Here is a 20,107-nt window from a genome sequence, read left to right as displayed (position 1 = left end):
CTGGCAGCTCTATGCTAACTGGCAGCTCTATGCTAACTGGCAGCTCTATGCTAACTGGCAGTTCTGAACAGGCGGGAGACTCCGGCAGCGCTGTAGAGAAGGAAGGCTCTAACAGCGCTAAACAGGCGGGAGACTCCGACAGCGCTGGAGAGGAGGAGGACTCCGACAGCGCTGGACAGGCGAGGCGCACTGTAGGCCTGATGCGTGGTGCTGGCACTGGTGGTACTGGGCCGAGGACACGCACAGGAAGCCTGGTGCGGGGAGCTGCTACCGGAGGGCTGGGGTGTGGAGGTGGCACAGGATGGGTTAGACCGTGAAGGCGTACTGGAGATCTTGAGAGCGGTGCTGGCACAGGACGTGCAAGGCTAGGGAGGTGCACAGGAGGCCTGGTACGTGAGACTGGCACCATCTTCACCAGCCGACTAACACGCACCTCAGGACGAGTATGGAGCGCTGACCCAGGTGCCATCAAATCCCCGACACGCTCCGTCGGGCGAATTCCATGTTTAAAACACCAACACAGCAACTCCCTCATTTCTCTCTCCTCCAATTTCCCCATTAACTCCTTCACAGTCTCTGTTTCGCTCACCTCCAACACCGGCTCTGGTTCTGGTCTCCTCCTTGGCTCCTCACGATAAACAGGGAGAGTTGGCTCAGGTCTGGCTCCTGACTCTGCCACACTCTCCCTGAGCCCCCCCCCCCAAGAAATGTTTGGGGCTGACTATGTGGCCTCCGTCCGCGCCGCCTTGCTTGCTTCGCAAACTCCATTCTCCTATATCCTTCCGCGCACTGCTCCATCGAATCCCAGGCGGGCTCCGGCACTCTCCCTGGGTCGACCACCCACCTGTCTATCTCCTCCCAAGAAGTATAGTCCATACTGTACTCCACTTTGGGCTGTTCCTGCCTGTTGACACGCTGCTTGGTCCCTTTGTGGTGGGTGATTCTGTAACGGTTTTCTTGATGAGAAGGAGAGTCGGACCAAAATGCGGCGTGTCTATTGCAATCCATGTTTAATGAAGTAACACACTAAACACAAACACTACCAAAACAATAAACTTAACGAAAACCGAAACAGCCTATACTTGTGTAACCTAACACAGAACAATGACATCAGGACACTAAGGACAATCACCCACGACAAACTCAAAGAATATGGCTGCCTAAATATGGTTCCCAATCAGAGACAACGATAAACACCTGCCTCTGATTGAGAACCACTTCAGACAGCCATAGACTTAGCTAGAACACCCCACTAGCTACAATCCCCATACATACACACCACATACACAAACCCATGCCACACCCTGGCCTGACCAAATAAATAAAGATAAACACAAAATACTTTGACCAGGGTGTGACAGTTCCAATGTGTAACGGCTTCCGCCGAAGTTGGTCCCTCTCCTTGTTCGGGCGGCGGTCGAAGTCACCGATGTTCTAGCCATCGCTGATCCTCTTTTCATTTCCCTTTGGTTTTGTCTTGTCTTCCATCACATCTAGTTCCAAACCCATCAATTACATGTTGTGTATTTAACCCTCTGTTCCCCCTCATGTCCTTGTCGGTGACTGTTTATTGTAAGTGTTTGTGAACGTCTGTCCTGGTGTGCGTTGGGTTATGTACCCATTTATTTTATTATTCTGTTTTCCGGTGGGTTTTTGTTACTAAACTGCGCCGTTGGAAACACAGTTATTTCTCTCCTGCGTCTGACTTCTCTGCCGCCAGTTCGCACCCCTTACACAATGTGATTTCTGTTGTCACCTTGCCTGAGTTGGCTTTATAACTGCCCAGTAATATCTGTGGTGACCACCTCATTACTACAAAGCACTATCTATGGTGACCTTCACCTACTGCACAGCACTATCTGTGGTACGCTCCATCTCTGGTGACCTTCACCTCATTAATTGACACTATATCATATGAAGTCCCATGAAAGTGTGATGTGTCATGTCTAGACTGATTTCATCCAGGCGCACCCCCATTATTGGGGGGTGTATACTTACAGATTACTTGGCAACCTGGCTGCCACCACTGGAATTTGCGCTAAGCCACATTCACCACTGTCGTCTTACCAAGGCATGCCAACCTTCATCAGTAAAGGGAATCTGCTTGGCACAAGAAAACACCTGCATTTTATATGGAAAACCCCACCCCCCAAAAACGAGATGCACCTGGGCAAATTTAGTCTAGACTTGACGCATGTCACAAAAGCAAAGAGGAAGTGATAACTTAATGACCAAAGCATTTTCTTGTCTAGAAATATCCTTGAGTTGGTCCTGATGGCGCTGTACAATCCCCACCACCACCACTCCTATCCATTGTTTGGGGAAAACCTGTCATAGGGCCCTACCCTGCCCTTGCCCCTCTCATTCTCTGCACTCAAGTGGGGGGAACGTAATGCTACGTGTTGGGGGGAAGCATGACTTGGCCCCACATCCGAGCCCTGCGGCAGCAGGACTCCATCTCAGAGGAACAGAGGAATATCCCCAGGGCCCATTACTGAAACAAGAGGCACAGAGCTATTTGTGACTGCTGTGCAGGGGGGGGGGGGGGGGGGGGGGCTTTACTGTAAACCTCAGCGATATACAGTAGTGACTGAGTACCACAGTAGTCATAATTATAATACCTAGCAGTCAAACAAGGAAAGGGTTCCAATCATTTTTCCAACTCAAATTTTTCCCATGGGGGATTTTAGAAACACTTAAAATAAGCGTTGTGTTTTGTGTAGGCTTACCCTGACGTGAAGATTTGATAACCATGTAGATCTCTCTAGGACAAGGTGACTTTTATCAATATATTTGACTGTACTTAACCCCCCCCCCCCCCCAAAAAAAAAAATGAAATGGTAATTAGATGCTAATGTGGCTATTATAAAGAACTACAAATGATCTGGATGAGACTGCCAAATTGAGGGAAAGGATCTCTGGATTAACTATCTAATGTTAGATTCATTTAGTAATTAATACATTTGGCTACATTTCTTTAAATGTACAATTATGTGAAATATCTTGTGCAAGTTTTAAATTGACACAATATCTGTTAGCAAAGGTGTCAGCTAGAGATGATGGGCAGGAGCTTGCAGGGCTTTGTAGTCTTGTGTGATGGCTAATTTGATGAAAATTAGCATTTTCAAATCAGAGAGTAAATAGAGCAGAATATATTGATGAACGTCATCTTGTCCTAGAGAGATTTACATGGTCATAAAAAAGGTCACTAGAAAATAAAAGAGAGCCGTACACTCTAGGAGCTCAGATGAAAAAATGTCATTATCAACGTTTCGACAGCCAATCTGTCTTCATCAGGGTAAAAATCATAAAAAAGGTCACGCCAGGGTAAGCCTACACGAAACACAGCCCTTATTTTAAGTGAAACTAAAATTACTTATGGGAAAAATGAAGGGTGGGAAAACGATTGGAACCATTCAGGCTGTATCACAACCGGCCGTGATTGGGAGTCCCATAGGGCAGCGCACAATTGGCCCAGCGTCATCCAGGTTTGGCCGGTGTATTATGACACCTCCACTGTGGGGCTCTATAGCCATGACAAACAACCTCAGCAGTATATAGTATAGCTGTGACAAACAAAATAAATGACCTTGACAAATAGTAGAAGGAACAGAGGAGCGAGAGCTTGCTGATATGAGATCGAAGTATTAGTCACCCATGGGGCGTGTGATTGTGTGTGATATGTGTTTGTGTGTGTCTCTGTGTCCTTGCGCATGGTGGCTGTACACGATAAGTTCCAGTAGGATATTCATGTAAAAATACGGTCCTCCAATACTGTTTGATCAAATAGAACCCATATGTTGGTAACATAAAGGTTCAAGTAAATGATTACCTTCAGTATCTGCAAAAATACAATCATAGAATTAGAATACTAGAATGGACATGATTGATCTTAAATGGCTACCCGGACATTCTACTTTTCACCCCCTACCTACATGTACGTAGTACTTTAAGAACAAATAATAATTTACAATGACGGCCAACCAAAAGGCAAAAGGCCTTCTGCAGGGACGGGGCTGGGTTAAAAAAGATATATATATAAAGACAAAACACACATCATGACAAAAGACAACACAACACCCCATAAAGAGAGACCTAAGACAACAACATAGCTGTCACGCCCTGGTCAAAGTATTTTGTGTTTATCTTCATTTATTTGGTCAGGCCAGGGTGTGGCATGTTTTTTTTATGTGAGGTGTTTTGTCTTGGGATTTTCGTACGTATTGGGATTGTGGCTTAGTGGGGTTTTCTAGGTAAGTCTATGGCTGTCTGAATTGGTTCTCAATTAGAGGCAGCAGGTGCTTATCGTTGTCTCTGATTGGGAACCATATTTAGGCAGCCATATTCTTTGAGTGTTCCGTGGGTGATTGTTCCTGTCTCTGTGTTTGTTGTCACCAGATAGGCTGTATAGGTTTTCACGGTCCGTTTGTTGTTTTTGTATTGTTAATTTTTTGTCTTCATTAAACATGTTTCAAAAATACCACGCTGCATTTTGGTCCGACTCTCCTTCACCCGAAGAAAGCCGTAACAATAGCATGGCAGCAACACATGACAACACAGCATGGTAGCAATACAACATGACAACAAAATGGTAGCAACACAACATGGCAGCAGTACAACATGGTAGCAGTACAAAACAGGGTACAAACATTATTGGGCACAGACAACAGCATATAGGACAAGAAGGTAGAGACAACAATACATCACGCAAAGCAGCCACACCTGTCAGTAAGAGTGTCCATGATTGAGTCTTTGAATGAAGAAATTGAGAGAAACTGTCCAGTTTGAATGTTTGTTGCAGCTCGTTCAAGTTGCTAGATGCAGCGAACTGAAAATGTGTGCTTTTGGGACCTTTAACAGAATGTGACCGGCAGAACAGGTGTTATATGTGGAGGATGAGGGCTGCAGTAGATATCTCAGATAGGGGGGAGAGAGGCCTAAGAGGATTTTATAAATAAGCATCAAACAGTGGGTCTTGTGACGGGTATGCGGAGATTATCATTTTACTGAAGAGTGAAGTGATGTGTCCTATAAGGAGCATTGGTGGCAAATCTGATGGCCGAATGGTAAAGAACATCTAGCCGCTCGAGAGCACCCTTACCTGCCAATCTATAAATTACGTCTCCGTAATCTAGCATGGGCAGGATGGTCATCTGAATCAGGGTTAGTTTGGCAGCTGGGGTGAAAGAGGAGTAATTACAATTGAGGAAAGTCTAGATTTAATTTTAGCCTGCAGCTTTGATATGTCCTAAGAGAAGGACAGTGTACCATCTAGCCATACTCCCAAGTACTTGTATGAGGTGACTACTTCAAGCTCTAAACCCTCACATGCTGACCAGACCGGACACGTCACGTGCGCAAGGGTTGCAAAATAAATTTAGAAATCCATGTTATTCAATTTTTCCACCCACACTGCTCGATGGTGCCAATGAGCTTCTGCGTTACCAAGGGCTAAAATACAAGTCATTCCTATTTCTGACGTAGATCGTGCTGCAAGTCCTGTCTCTCCTATCTCCTCATTGGTTTATAGAAGTAGGTACTCAAGTGCCATCTCCTCATTGGTTATATCCACGTGGTGACTGAAAGATGAAGTATGAAAGTTTAGATGCCAATCACCATATAAGTTCAAAGATGAAAAAGCCTGGAAGGAGGAGAGATGACTAGAAATGATTTGGTTGACCGTTTTTATGTGTGGATTAATTGTCAGAGTAGAGGACCTTGTGCATTTCAGGTAAAATAACAACTCAATGTTTATATCCCAGGACAAATTAGCTAGCAACAGCAAGCTAGCTAAATAGGACAAATTGCTAGCATGTGCAAGCTAGCTAGTTAAATTGCCATACATGTTTAATGTTTTTTGACCTGTCCCCAAATTAATGCAATTGGTTCAAAGTTTGTTTTGATATTTTAACCTGTGTGTCGTGGTCGCATTTGGTGTGGGGGGACAAAATAAATGTATGCACGATGGCACACACGCGTTTGGGTTCCGTGTCAAAGGTAGTAATCACACCTGTGGGGAGAGGGGCATTCTTCTTACTAAACCACATGACCTATGTTTTGGAGGTGTTCAGAACAAGGTTAACCTTTCTAGCCCAGGCATTCCGCTAGCAGAACCCCTCGACAACATTACGCTGAAAAGGCAGTGCGCGAAATTCAACAATATTTTTTCATAGCCAAGTTGAAGTCGCCAAGTCGAAAAAACACACAGCCATTTTTTCCAGACAAAAAACAGAAATATAGAAAAAAATGAATCACTAACCTTTGATGATCTTCATCAGATGACACTCGTAGGACATCATGTTACACAATACATGTATGTTTTGTTCGATAATGTGCATATTTATATCCAAAAATCTCAGTTTACATTGGCGCCTTGTTTTGATTCCAAAACATCCGGTGATTTTGCAGAAATACTCATATAATAAACATTGATAAAAGAGTGTAATTCACATAATTAAAGATAGACTTCTCCTTAATGCAACCGCTGTGTCAGATTTCAAAAAAACTTTACGGAAAAGCATAATCTGAGAACGGCGCTCAGAACCCAAAACAGCCAGAGGAATATCTGCCATTTTGGAGTCAACAAAGTTAGAAACACCATAAATATTCACTTACCTTTGATGATCTTCATCAGAAGGCACTCCCAGTAGTCCCAGTTCGACAATAAATGACTGATTTGTTCCATAAAGTTCCATAAAGTCCATAATTTATGTCCAAATAGCCACTTGTTGTTAGCGTGTTCAGCCCAGTAATCCATCTTCATTAGGCGCAGGCACTTCATCCAGACAAAAACTCAAAATGTTCTGTTACAGTCCTTTAGAAACATGTCAAACTATGTATGGAATCAATCTTTAGGATGTTTTTAACATAAAACATCAACAATGTTCAAACCGGAGAATTCCTTTGTCCTCCGAAAGCACTGGAGCGAGAAGTAACTCTGTCGGGAGCGCCCGCCATGAGACCAAGGCACTCTGCCAGACCACTGACTCAAACAGGTCTCATGAGCCCCTCCTTCATAGTAGAATCCTCATTCAAGTTTCTAAAGACGCTTGACATCTAGTGGAAGCCGTAGAAAGTGCAACTTTATCCATATCTCAATGTGTTTTCGGTAGCCCAAGCTTTGAAAAACTACAAACCTCAGATGTCCCACTTCCTGGTTGGATTTTTCTCAGGTTTTCGCCAGCCATATGAGTTCTGTTATACACACAGACATCATTCAAACAGTTTTATAAACTTCAGAGTGATTTCTATCCAATACTAATAATAATATGCATATATTAGCATCTGGGACAGAGTAGGAGGCAGTTCACTCTGGGCACGCTATTCATCCAAAAGTGAAAATTCTGCCCCCTATCCCAAATTAAGGGCAGAGAAAGCTTGTTGGACATGAAGAAAGCTTTGTTGTAGAGCGTTTAACACAAAATCTGGGGAGAGGCTGGCTTCCTACTGCCTGATCCATGTTGTTGATGTAAATTGAGAAGAGCGTGGGGCCTAGGGGCACACCCTCAGTGTATAAAGTCAGATGGTCTGACTTTATACACTGCACTCGTTGAGGTCGTTATTAAACCAGTTCAAAGACCCCTCAGCGACACCAATACAAGAATGGAATGGTCTACCATATCAAAAGCTTTGGCCAAGTCAATAAAAATATCAGCACAACATTTCTTAGAATCAAGGGCAATGATGACATCGTTGAGGACCTTTAAGGTTGCAGTGACACTTCCATAACATAAGTGGAAACCAGATTACATACAGAGAGAATACTATAGACATCTAGAAAGACAGTCAGTTGAATATTGACAACTTTTCAAACACTTTTGATAAACAGGACAAAGTAGAAATAGGCCTATAAAAGCTAGGATCAGCTTGATCTACCCCTAAATAAAGGACAAACTGTGGCTGCCTTCAAACCAATGGGAACCTCCCCAGAGAGGAGAGACAGGTTAAAAGGGTCAGAGATATGCTTGGCGATGATAGGGGCAGCTACCTTAAAGATGAAAGGGTCTAAACAATCTGACCAAGATGTTTTTTGGGGGTCAAGTTTATGGAGCTCCATTAGCACCCCGGACTCAGTGACCGCCTGCAGGGAGAAACTTTGTAGCGGGGCAGAGGAAAAATAGGAAGGAGCATCAGAGCTAGTCGCATTAGAAGGGGTAGGAGATGAGGAAATGTTGGACGGGCAAGGAGGCATGGCTGAGTCAAATAGGAATCCTGACTTAACCTGTCTAGGACTGGGGAACCCCGTTCCACTAGCGGAACCCCCCCGCAACAGCCAGTGAAAGTGCAGGGCGCCAAATTTAAAACGACAAAATCTCATAATTAAAAGTATTTTACATAATTTTAAAGATATAATTCTCGTTAATCCAGCCACAGTGTCTGATTTCAAAAAGGATTTACAGCGAAAGCACCACAAATGATTATGTTAGGTCACCACCAAGCCACAGAAAAACACAGCCATTTTTACCAGCCAAAGAGAGGAGTCACAAAAAGCAGAAATAGAGATAAAATGAATCACTAACCTTTGATGATCTTCATCAGATGACACTCACAGGACTTCATGTTACACAATACATGTATGTTTTGTTTGATAAAGTTCATATTTATATAAAAAAATCTGAGTTTACATTGGCACGTTAACGTTCAGTAGTTCTTAAAACTGCGGTGATATCGCAGAGAGCCACATCAATTTACAGAAATACTCATAATAACCATTGATAAAGACACAACTTGTCACGTCCTGACCTTAGTTCGTTTGTTATGTTTCTTGTTTAGGTTGGTCAGGGCGTGAGTTGGGGTGGGCATTCTATGTGTTGTTCTAGTTTTGGTTTTCTATGTTTGGCCTGGTATGGTTCTCAATCAGGGGCAGCTGTCAATCGTTGTCTCTGATTGAGAACCATACTTAGGTAGCCTGTTTTTCCCACTTGATTTGTGGGTAGTTGTTTTCTGTTTTGTGTGTTTGCACCTTACAGGACTGTTTCATTCACTCTCTTTGTTGTTTTGTTATTCAGTGTTCAGTTGATTTATTAAATATTAACATGGACACATAACACGCTGCGCATTGGTCCGATCTTGACTACACTTCCCCAGATGACGAGGAGAATCGTTACACAACTATTATACAGGGAACTTTAGATACACTTCTTCTTAATGCAACCGCTGTGTCAGATTTAAAAAAAACTTTACGGAGAAAGCAAACCATGCAATAATCTGAGTACAGCCTTTAGACAACAAAGCAGCCAAAAAAGATACCCGCCATATTGGGTAGTCAATGTTACTCAGAAATAGCATTCTAAAGATATTACTTTCCTTTGATGATCTTCATCAGAATGCACTCCCAGGAATCCCAGTTCCACCATAAATGTTCGATAATGTCCATCAGTTATGTCCAAATATCTTCTTTTGTTAGGGCGTAAACAAATCCAAAAGCGCATTCAGGTCGCGCCTAACGTAGGACGAAAAGTTTTTAAAATTCCATTACAGCCCATAGAAACATGCCAAACTAAGTATGTAATCAATCTTTAGGATGTTTTTAACATACAACTGAATTCATGTTCCAACCGGACAATTCCTTCACGTGAGCGCGACCGAGGCTGTGGCACTCTTATCAAACCACTCACTCAAAGAGCCCTTATGAGCCCCTCCTTTAGAGTATAATCATAAAAACAGCTTCTAAATACTGTTGACATCTAGTGGAAGCCTTGGGAATGAAACATAACTAATATCACCCTGTATCTTCAATGGGGGCTGAGTTGAAAAACTACAAACCTTAGATTTCCCACTTCCTGGTTGGATCTTTTCTCAGGTTTTTGCCTGCCATATGAGTTCTGTTATACTCACATACCTTAAGGGAACATTTCGTCATTTCGTGTATGATTAGTGAGAAAGTCCATATTGCAAATGTACGGTCCCTTACTAGACGTCCGAAAACGTTTGTAAAATTTGCGGTCGGCGTCGGGCCGTGCGGTAGGGCCGGACCTACCGGGAAGTCATCGAATGAACTTTGTCGGACATTCGGTTTCCGTTTTATAAAATAAACAAGTTTTGGACCATTTTTCCGCCATCCCGGAAATTCCCACAAGAGGGCATAAGGAATCATATGGCAATTTGGCAAAACATCACGAGTCACGACGGGGCCTTATCTCGAAAACGGAAAATATTTCGAAGCCGAAACTTGGTGAGCGTAGGTTTGGCATAATGGGCAGTTGGCCCTGAACGGGATGGCGTCTAGGCCTCAACGGTTTTTGAGTTATGGCCATTTTTCTGGGATTAAAGGTCCAAAATGGAAATAGAGAAATTATTTTTCCACTTCAGGTCAAAGTCAAGGAGCCTCCGGTGTCAATAAAAAAAGAACCAGCCATTTATCTATCGTCATTTAAGAGAAACGGAACAATGACAAATTGGTGATGTTCACAAATAGGCGTTTTTTTTTTCAACGGTTACAGATCCAGTTGCAGGGTGTTCATACAAATCTTTTTAAAGTGTGCTGCGGAGCTCTGCGACATTTCTGTGATTTTCTGAAATAACACACCCTCCGTAAATAACTCAGTTCTTAACGTAAAGACTTAACCTCAGGATTATGTAAAGGCATAACCCAATCAGGATATGAGTTTATTTATAGCTTCCTGTGCCAACCAGAAGTGCCTTAAATGGTGTCATAGTGGCTGTTCCCAAGGGTTAAAAAGGTCAGATCTTTTCAAAACTTCATATGTGTGATTAGGCAACCCCCATAAACTGTAAGTCAGTCATTTCTCCCAACAGATGTCAAAGAAAAGCTCTCACACACACACACACAGCAAGGATGGAGTGACAAAGCGCGGTGCTTAAAGACACAGAGAGCAGGCAATGGCATTACCATAATCCCTAGGCCGTGCCGAGTTCAACGAGATATCCCGCTTGACCGTAGGGTGAGAAGAAAAAATCCACCACAGGAATGTTCCTAAGGTCCTCCCGATCTGTGCAAGCCTAACCTTGACCGTGTGGCATTAACCCTTCATAGTAAAACAGGGTTTTTTGATCTCACAGATTACAGTGACTTCTCTCCCCATAGGAATACATTGCCTGCACCCCTAAATTCAACCTGAAGCCTATATGGGTTATGAATGCCGTATGAACCTGTCTTTGGTACCACTCCATCAGGCCACTATGAGGTCTACCTGTGTTGATTCTAAGCTTCCTGGACCAACCGGAAGTGGTTAAAATGCCCCTAAAAGTGTATATCCATACCCTGCCTGCAGTTTGACAGACATAGTGCATTCAAGCCTGTGTAAATCAGTCAATTCTTAACGTAAAGACTTAAAACTCAGGATTCTGTAAAAGTATACCCCAATGAGGATATGTGTTGACTTATAGCTTCCTGTGCCAACCGGAAGTGCCATAATTGGTGTCTCAGGGGCTGTTTCGAAGGGTTAAAAAAGTCAGATCTGTCCAAAACTTCATATAAGGCAACCCCCATGAACTGTAAATCAGTAAATTTTCCCCAAAAAATTCAAAGGAAAAAAAAATCACACTAAAACACAACTTGGAAGGAGGGACGTATTGGGGTGCGTAGAGACAGACAGTGGCTGCAATAGTTAGCTTTGTTCGAGCTAAAAAAGAACCGTCAGACCTAGAGTTCCGAAACTTTAGAAACCTGTTCTAGACCTCCGGTCGATGGTGCGTGGTGAGTTACGTGGCTCTAGAAGGTTCTCGGACCGAGAAACAGCCTCGTACATTTGCAATACTTTCAATTCATTTTTGCATCACGAAAATTACGACATTTAGAAATGTCCCAGAGACGCAAGGCTAGGTGCATTGAAACCGTCTCGGCCCATAGAGACGGACCTCAACGTTTCTGTCCGATAGCTCGTTCAAGGACCCCGTAGCAAGGCATGGAAATAAGTGGATTTTCAGCACCAATTAGGGTTTTTCTCGGACACCAAATTACCTATCGAGCCGAAACTCGGGATTCGGGGTCGCCTCACATAGGCCTTCACATAATGTCCGAACTGGACCCGCAGCTAGAACGTAACTATGTGTTTTACCTTTTTATTATGTTTTCAACTGAAGGCGCTGTGAATTATGGGCCTGCTCTGACATATGTGATAGTTGGCTTCTAAATGAGTAGGAAAAAGTGGGTTTGGTGTCATAATGACATCTAATTGACTGATGGACACTGACTTGCTAGTTGACTTTTGTGCATTTGCAATATGTTTAAACGGAGAGGGACCATCACCAAAATGGCATTCTGAAATCAACACAAAAAATGGCATCACCATAGTCTCCAGACTGTGCTGAGTTCAACGAGCTATCCCGCTTGACCGTAGCTCGCTCGGTCTAAGCGCAACGACCATTAGAAAAGTAGGCCCAAAATGAAGCCTGCCCCACAACGTCATTTGATTTTGAGTGACAGTGAGAGAACCGTTAAGGTGAGAAGAAAAAATCCACCACAGGAATGTTCCTAATGTCCTCCCGATCTGTGCAAGCCTAGCCTTGACCGTGTGGCATTAACCCTTAACAGTAAAACAGTGTTTTTTGATCTCACAGATTACAATGACTTCTCTCCCCATAGGAATACATTGCCTGCACCCCTAATTTCAACCTGAGGCCTATGTGGGTTATGAATGCCGTATGAACCTGTCTTCGGTACCAGTCCATCAGGCCACTATGAGGTCTACCTGTGTTGATTCTAAGCTTCCTGGACCAACCGGAAGTGGTTAAAATGCCCCTAAAAGTGTATATCCATACCCTGCCTGCAGTTTGACAGACATAGTGCATTCAAGCCTGTGTAAATCAGTCAATTCTTAACGTAAAGACATAAAACTCAGGATTCTGTAAAAGTATACCCCAATGAGGATATGTGTTGACTTATAGCTTCCTGTGCCAACCGGAAGTGCCATAATTGGTGTCTCAGGGGCTGTTTCGAAGGGTTAAAAAAGTCAGATCTGTCCAAAACTTCATATAAGGCAACCCCCATGAACTGTAAATCAGTCATTTTTCCCCAAAAAATTCAAAGGAAAAAAAAATCACACTAAAACACAACTTGGAAGGAGGGACGTATTGGGGTGCATAGAGACAGACAATGGCTGCAATAGTTAGCTTTGTTCGAGCTAAAAAAGAACCGTCAGACCTAGAGTTCCGAAACTTTAGAAACCTGTTCTAGACCTCCCGTCGATGGTGCGTGGTGAGTTACGTGGCTCTAGAAGGTTCTCGGACCGAGAAACAGCCTCGTATATTTGCAATACTTTCAATTCATTTTTGCATCACGAAAATGACGACATTTAGAAATGTCCCAGAGTCGCAAGACTAGGTGCATTGCGAACGTCTCGGCCCATATAGACAGACCCCAACGTTTCTGTCCGATAGCTCATTCAAGGACCCCGTAGCAAGTCATGGAAAATAGTGGATTTTCAGCACCAATTAGGGTTTTTCTCGGACACCAAATGACCTATCGAGCCGAAACTTGGGATTCGGGGTCGCCTCAGCTAGGCCAACACATAACATAAGAAATGGACCCTCAGCTAGAACGTAACTATGTGTTTTGTGGTTTTTTTATGGTTTGAACCGAAGGCGTTGTGAATTTTGGGCCAGCTCTGAAGTATGTAATAGTTGGCTACTAAACGAGTTGGAAAAAGTGGGTTTGGTGTCAGTTTGTATCAGTTTGGTGTCAGAATGATATCTAATTGACTGATGGACTCTTGTCCACTTGACTCTTGTACATTTGCAATATGTTTAAACAGTTTGGTACCATCACCAAAAGCGACATTCTGAAATCTACCCTAACGAGCGATTGAGATGAACCAGAATCACTGCAAAGCCATCCCGAGTTCATCGGGCCAGTCAATTTCACATTCCTGCAGGATTTTTATAGCATGACAAATTCGTGATGGTACCTGCTAATTGAAACATATTGCAAATGCACAGTGACTTTGAAAAAGTAAGGAAACATAAACAAAAAAAATCAAAAAAATTTTGGGGGGGTTACCAGTTGCACATTTCAGATCACCAGTTGCACATTTCAGATCACCAGTTGCACGGAGGAAAATCGTTACTTTTGACTTTGACTTTTGACTTCCTATGACATCATATTGCAAATGGAGAAAACATATGCCTTATGCACAAGTAAAACAAAAAAAATTATGATAATACAAGTTGACAAAGGTATAGTTTGAGCAAAGTATAGTTTGAATTTTGAGCATGACAAATTCGTGATGGTACCTGCCCATTAAAACATGTTGCAAATGCACAGTGACTTTGAAAAAGTAAGGAAACATAAACAAAAAAAATAAAAAAAATGTTTTTGGGGGTTACCAGTTGCACATTTCAGATCACCAGTTGCACATTTCAGATCACCAGTTGCACGGAGGAAAATCATTACTTTTGACTTTGACTTTTGACTTCCTATGAAATCATATTCCAAATGGAGAAAAAAAAAAAAAAAAAATGATAATAAAGTCTGACTAAAGTATGTTGATAATGTTCTTATACATGTGTAATTGACACAAAAATCGAAAGAATTTTGAAAAACGGTCCAGAAAGCACTTTTTTAAGGATGTGTGAAGTTTTTTACCAAATTGACATTTTTGACTTTTGACTTCCTATGAAATCATATTGCAAATGGACAAAACATATGCCTTATGCGCATGTATTTAAAAAAACAAACAATTATGATAACAAAATTGGACAAAAGTATATTCATACAGTTCTTACACATGTGTAATTGACAAAAAAATCGAAAGAATTTAGAAAAACGGTCCAGAAAGCACTTTTTTAAGGGGTGATAAGTCTTTGACAAAAAAATCATTTTTTCAAAATTTTGCTTTTGGATGTTGACTTGGGTTGCATTTGCAATATGAAAAACCCCGGTGGAGCGCACTCGCCCCCTGTTGGATTTTTGAAGTGTTACAACTGGCAATTGCGATATGGCATTTGCAATATACTTTGCATGAATCAACGCCAAATTGGGTGGTATTGGACATTGTGTACATGGTTTGTCCAATGCCAATAAGTTGACATTCATTTTTGTACAATTCAGGGGGGTATTCCCTTACAGACATCATTCAAACAGTTTTAGAAACTTCAGAGTGTTTTCTATCCAAATGTACTAATTACATGCATATTCTAGCTTTTACGGCTGAGTAGCAGGCAGCTTAATTTGGGCACGTTTTTCATCCAAGCTACCCAATACTGCCCCCTACCCCAAAGAAGTTAACTTCTTGGTGACACGGGGCAGTATTTTCACGTCCGGAAGAAATGCATGCCCAAATTCAACTGCCTGCTACTCATCCCCAGAAGATAAGATATGCATATTATTAGTAGATTTGGATAGGAAACACTCTTAAGTTTCTAAAACTGTTTGAATCATGTACGTGAGTATAACAGAACTTATGTAGCAGGCAAAACCCAGAGGAAAAAACATTCAGATTTTGTTTTTTTGAAGTCACTCTCTTTTCAATGGGTTTCATTGGGAATCCAGATTTGTAAGGGACCTTCTTGCAGTTCCTACCGCTTCCAATGGATGTCACCAGTCTTTAGAAATTGGTGTGGGTTTTTCCTTTGTGTAATGAAAAAGTAGCCCTGTTCAAAACGAGGGTCACTTCAAGTGTATTGTTTGTTGTTTGTCACCAGAAAGGTAGCGTCAGTTTGTTTTCTTCCTGTATTGAACACAGATCATCCCGTCTTCCATTTGATCGATTATTTACTTTCAAAAATACCTAAAGTTGCATTACAAAAGTAGTTTGAAATGTTTTGGCAAAGTTTACAGGTAACTTTTGAGATATTTTGTAGTCACGTTGGAACCGATGTTTTTCTGGATCAAACGCAACAAATAAATTGACATTTTGGATGTATAATGACGGAATTAATTGAACAAAAGGACCATTTGTGATGTTTAATGGACATATTGGAGTGCAAACAGAAGAAGCTCGTCAAAGGTAAGACATGATTTATATTTTTATTTCTGCGTTTTGTGTCACGCCTGCAGGGTTGAAATATGCTTCTCTTGCTTTGTTTACGGAGGTGCTATCCTCAGATAATAGCATTGTTTGCTTTTGCCCGAAAAGCCTTTTTGAAATCTGACATGTTGGCTGGATTCACAACACGTGTAGCTTTAATTTGGTATCTTACATGTGTGATTTCATGGAAGTTTGATATTTATAGTAATTTATTTAAATTTGGCACTCTGCATTTTCTCTGGCTTTTGGCCAGGTGGGACAGTAGCGTCCCACATATCCCAGAAAGGTTAATTAAAGTGGTGATTAAAGAGCTCAGCCATGTGCTTTTTGTCAGTAACAACCACATCATCAACTTGGAGATAATGAGTGGGCTGGACATTCCGAGAGAGGACATCAGATTGGTCTGCCATGTAGCACGCTTCTGTTATGAACTGGTCAGTGTGTGTAGGTAATCCTTTCTAACATAGTTTTTTTTAAAGTTATCACGTAATAGCATAAGTGTTGCTCTCCAGCTTCTGGAGGACCGAGTGTTGAAATCAGTGGAATTAGAGTACGATAGCTAAGGAGATGGAGAAAATTCTGGCGGAGGGGCGTCAAAGAGAAGTTGTATAAAACACTTGTCTCTGGATTACATCTTCAAACTAAGAGCAACCATGGCATCCGTGACAGAGAGGGAGAAGCATCCATCCATGTATACGGGTAAGAGAGTCTACCTAACTACATTTTCAGATATTAAACATTTCAAATTTAGTCAGAAAGTCCTTTTTAATTTCAAGTTCAAATGTACTTTTAACTAGCTAGCTAACGTAATTGGCTGGCTAGACAGCTAACGTCATGTGTATGATCTGTGTAGTAATATTCGTATCTCAGAGCCATTTGCATTGCTAATTATAGCCTAATGTTAGCTAGCTAAAATTGAACCTGGTTGGTTAGCTACCAGCAGATTTATGCAGGGTAGTAACGTTATGATTTGGGATTATTGTTCATTGTTTCACTCTAAACTAAAGACTCCACTATGCAAGTAACTATTTCAATATAATGTTTATGATGTCACTGTGACAACTGTGGCAATTCTAGAGCTAATACATGCCAACGAGCACTAACCATTGGGGATGCGTGCATTTATCAGACCCAAAACCCATGCGGGGTGCTCTCGGGTGCTTTGGTGACTCCAGATAACCTTGAGCCGATTGCGCTACCTTTGTGGCGGTGACAACACATTCGAATGTCTGCCCTATCAACTTTCGATGGTACTTTCTGTGCCTACCATGGGGACCATGGGTAACAGGGAATCAGGGTTCAATTCCGGAGAGGGAGTCTGAGAAATTGCTACAATATCAAAGGAAGGTAGCAGGTGTACAAATTACCCACACCCAAATTACCCACACCCACACCGAAAATAATGATACAGGACACTTTCGAGGTCCTGTAATTGGAATGAGTACACTTTAAATCCATGTAGGTATGTACTGCAGGACCAAATCAGAGAGATAGGTAGGAGCAAGCCCGTGTAATGCTTTGTAGGTTAGCAGTAAAACCTTGAAATCAGCCCTTGCTTTGACAGGAAGCCAGTGTAGGGAGGCTATCACTGGAGTAATATGATCAAATTGTGGGGTTCTAGTCAGGATTCTAGCAGCCGTATTTAGCACTAACTGAAGTTTATTTAGTGCTTTATCCGGGTAGCCGGAAAGTAGAGCATTGCAGTAATCTAACCTAGAAGTGACAAAAGCATGGATACATTTTTCTGCATCGTTTTTGGACAGAAAGTTTCTCATTTTTGCAATGTTACGTAGATGGAAAAAAGCTGTCCTTGAAATGGTCTTGATATGTTCTTCAAAAGAGAGATTAGGGTCCAGAGTAACGCCAAGGTCCTTCACAGTTTTATTTGAGATGACTGTACAACCATTAAGATTAATTGTCAGATTCAACAGAAGATCTCTTTGTTTCTTGGGACCTAGAACAAGCATCTCTGTTTTGTCCGAGTTTAAAAGTAGAATGTTTGCAGCCATCCACTTCCTTATGTCTGAAACACATGCTTCTAGAGAGGGCAAATTTGGGCTTCACCATGTTTCATTGAAATGTACAGCAGTGTGTCATCCACATAGCAGTGAAAGTTAACATTATGTTTTCGAATGACATCCCCAAGAGGTAAAATATATAGTGAAAACAATAGTGGTCCTAAAACGGAACCTTGAGGAACACCGAAATTTACAGTTGATTTGTCAGAGGACAAACCATTCACAGAGACAAACTGATATCTTTCCGACAGATAAGATCTAAACCAGGCCAGAACTTGTCCGTGTAGACCAATTTGGGTTTCCAATCTCTCCAAAAGAATGTGGTGATCGATGGTATCAAAAGCAGCACTAAGGTCTAGGAGCACGAGAACAGATGCAGAGCCTCGGTCTGATGCCATTAAAAGGTCATTTACCACCTTCACAAGTGCAGTCTCAGTGCTATGATGGGGTCTAAAACCAGACTGAAGCATTTCGTATACATTGTTTGTCTTCAGGAAGGCAGACAGCCTTTTCTAAAAATTTTGAGAGGAATGGAAGATTCGATATAGGCCGATTAGTTTTTTATATTTTCTGGGTCAAGGTTTGGCTTTTTCAAGAGGCTTTATTACTGCCACTTTTAGTGAGTTTGGTACACATCCGGTGGATAGAGAGCCGTTTATTATGTTCAACATAGGAGGGCCAAGCACAGGAAGCAGCTCTTTCAGTAGTTTAGTTGGAATAGGGTCCAGTATGCAGCTTGAAGGTTTAAAGGCCATGATTACGCTTGCGTTGATTAAATCCCTGCCCTTTCTACACACCGCCCGTCACTACGACCGATTGGATGGTTATGTGAGGTCCTCGGATCAGCCCTGCTGAGGTCAGTCACAGCCCTGGCAGAGCGCCGAGAGGACGACCAAACTTGACTATCTAGAGGAAGTAAAAGTTGTAACTAGGATTCCGAAGGTTCACGGCCCCCACCTCTCCCTTCCCTCTGCGCAGGGTTCTTGGCCGGGAGGGTGGCTTCGGCCCCAGCCCGAGCCCGGTTTCCCGCATCTCCATGTCATCTGGGTTGCGCCCGACTGGCTCCACCCTTTTCCCCGTAAGGCATGGCCGCATGGCACACCTGTGGGCAGGTGCGTCGGCCACGTCCCAAAGGGGATTGAGGGTTGCCGGTGAATGGGGTCTTCCCGCCTCGTTCTCCAACATTAAGCTGCTTGGGTGTCTCCCAGGACCCTCACACGGCTCCGGGAACCTAGCCAACCACTATGTGCCCCGGCGCAGGTGGGGCTTTAATGTCTCCCCTCCCATCGATTTGGAGAAGGTGGAGCACCTGGACACTTTTCGTTCAACCGTAATCCTTTTTGCTCTCACTCTGGCGAAGGACAGGCAGGGGAAAGGAGGGCAACCTCCCCAACCCCGCCTAGCCACTAGCCTCTGCATAAAACAAAAAAATAAAGAGTACAACTCTTAGCGGTGGATCACTCGTTGATGAAGAACGCAGCTAACTGCGAGAACTGAATTGCAGGACACATTGATCATCGACACTTTGAACGCACCTTGCCGCCAAAGGTTCCTACTGGAGGTATACCTGTACCTGTCTGCTTTGTATATAATACAGATGTAAAAATTAATACCATATATGGATACTTTAAAAAAAAGTTATTCAACTCTAAATTACCAAAGTTACCATAGATTACCTGGTAATGTCCTACATTAGTACATTTGATTTGCAACAGTAGAAACATGTATGTTTACCACAAATAAATAACCAAAGATCTCACATCTCTTAAAAATGTATTCCTTCATAGTCAGTGAGGGTACAGAAAGATTAAGTGCATTGGGTTGTTTCCTTTTGGTATGAGAAAGGCCTTAATTTCATAAAATGTATATAATTGCTGTTGTACTCCCAAGGTCGAAGGCTCGACCAAAACCTGTGAAACAAATGGGACCATAAACTGATAATAAAACTAACTGAGCCTCTATTCTACTTTTCATCTCTTTCTCTCACTCTCTCTTTCTTTCTCACCTAACTCCCCCAGTAATTTACTCTATAACTCTGCATATATCTTGTGTTTCACTAGGTAATGCACAGTAACACAGGGCTAGTAAATTATCTTTCTGGATGCTGGATGCTCCGGCTGAAAAGTGACATCAAGCACAGAAGCTAGCTAGCTACTAGCC

At 42.4% G+C, this 20,107-nt stretch overlaps 1 pseudogene; it reads left to right on the top strand.

The window, feature by feature from the left end:
• The first annotated feature begins 19,388 nt into the window (after positions 1 to 19,388).
• LOC149982650 (5.8S ribosomal RNA) lies at positions 19,389 to 19,528 on the top strand (annotated as a pseudogene).
• The last annotated feature ends 579 nt before the right edge of the window (positions 19,529 to 20,107 follow it).

This window comes from Oncorhynchus mykiss, chromosome 7, assembly GCF_057628025.1.
Source record: "Oncorhynchus mykiss isolate SJ-2025 chromosome 7, ASM5762802v1, whole genome shotgun sequence".
In the NCBI taxonomy this organism is placed as follows: Eukaryota; Metazoa; Chordata; class Actinopteri; order Salmoniformes; family Salmonidae; genus Oncorhynchus; species Oncorhynchus mykiss.
Note: the sequence above shows the minus strand (reverse complement) of the source record. Positions and strands in the feature narration are given on the sequence as shown.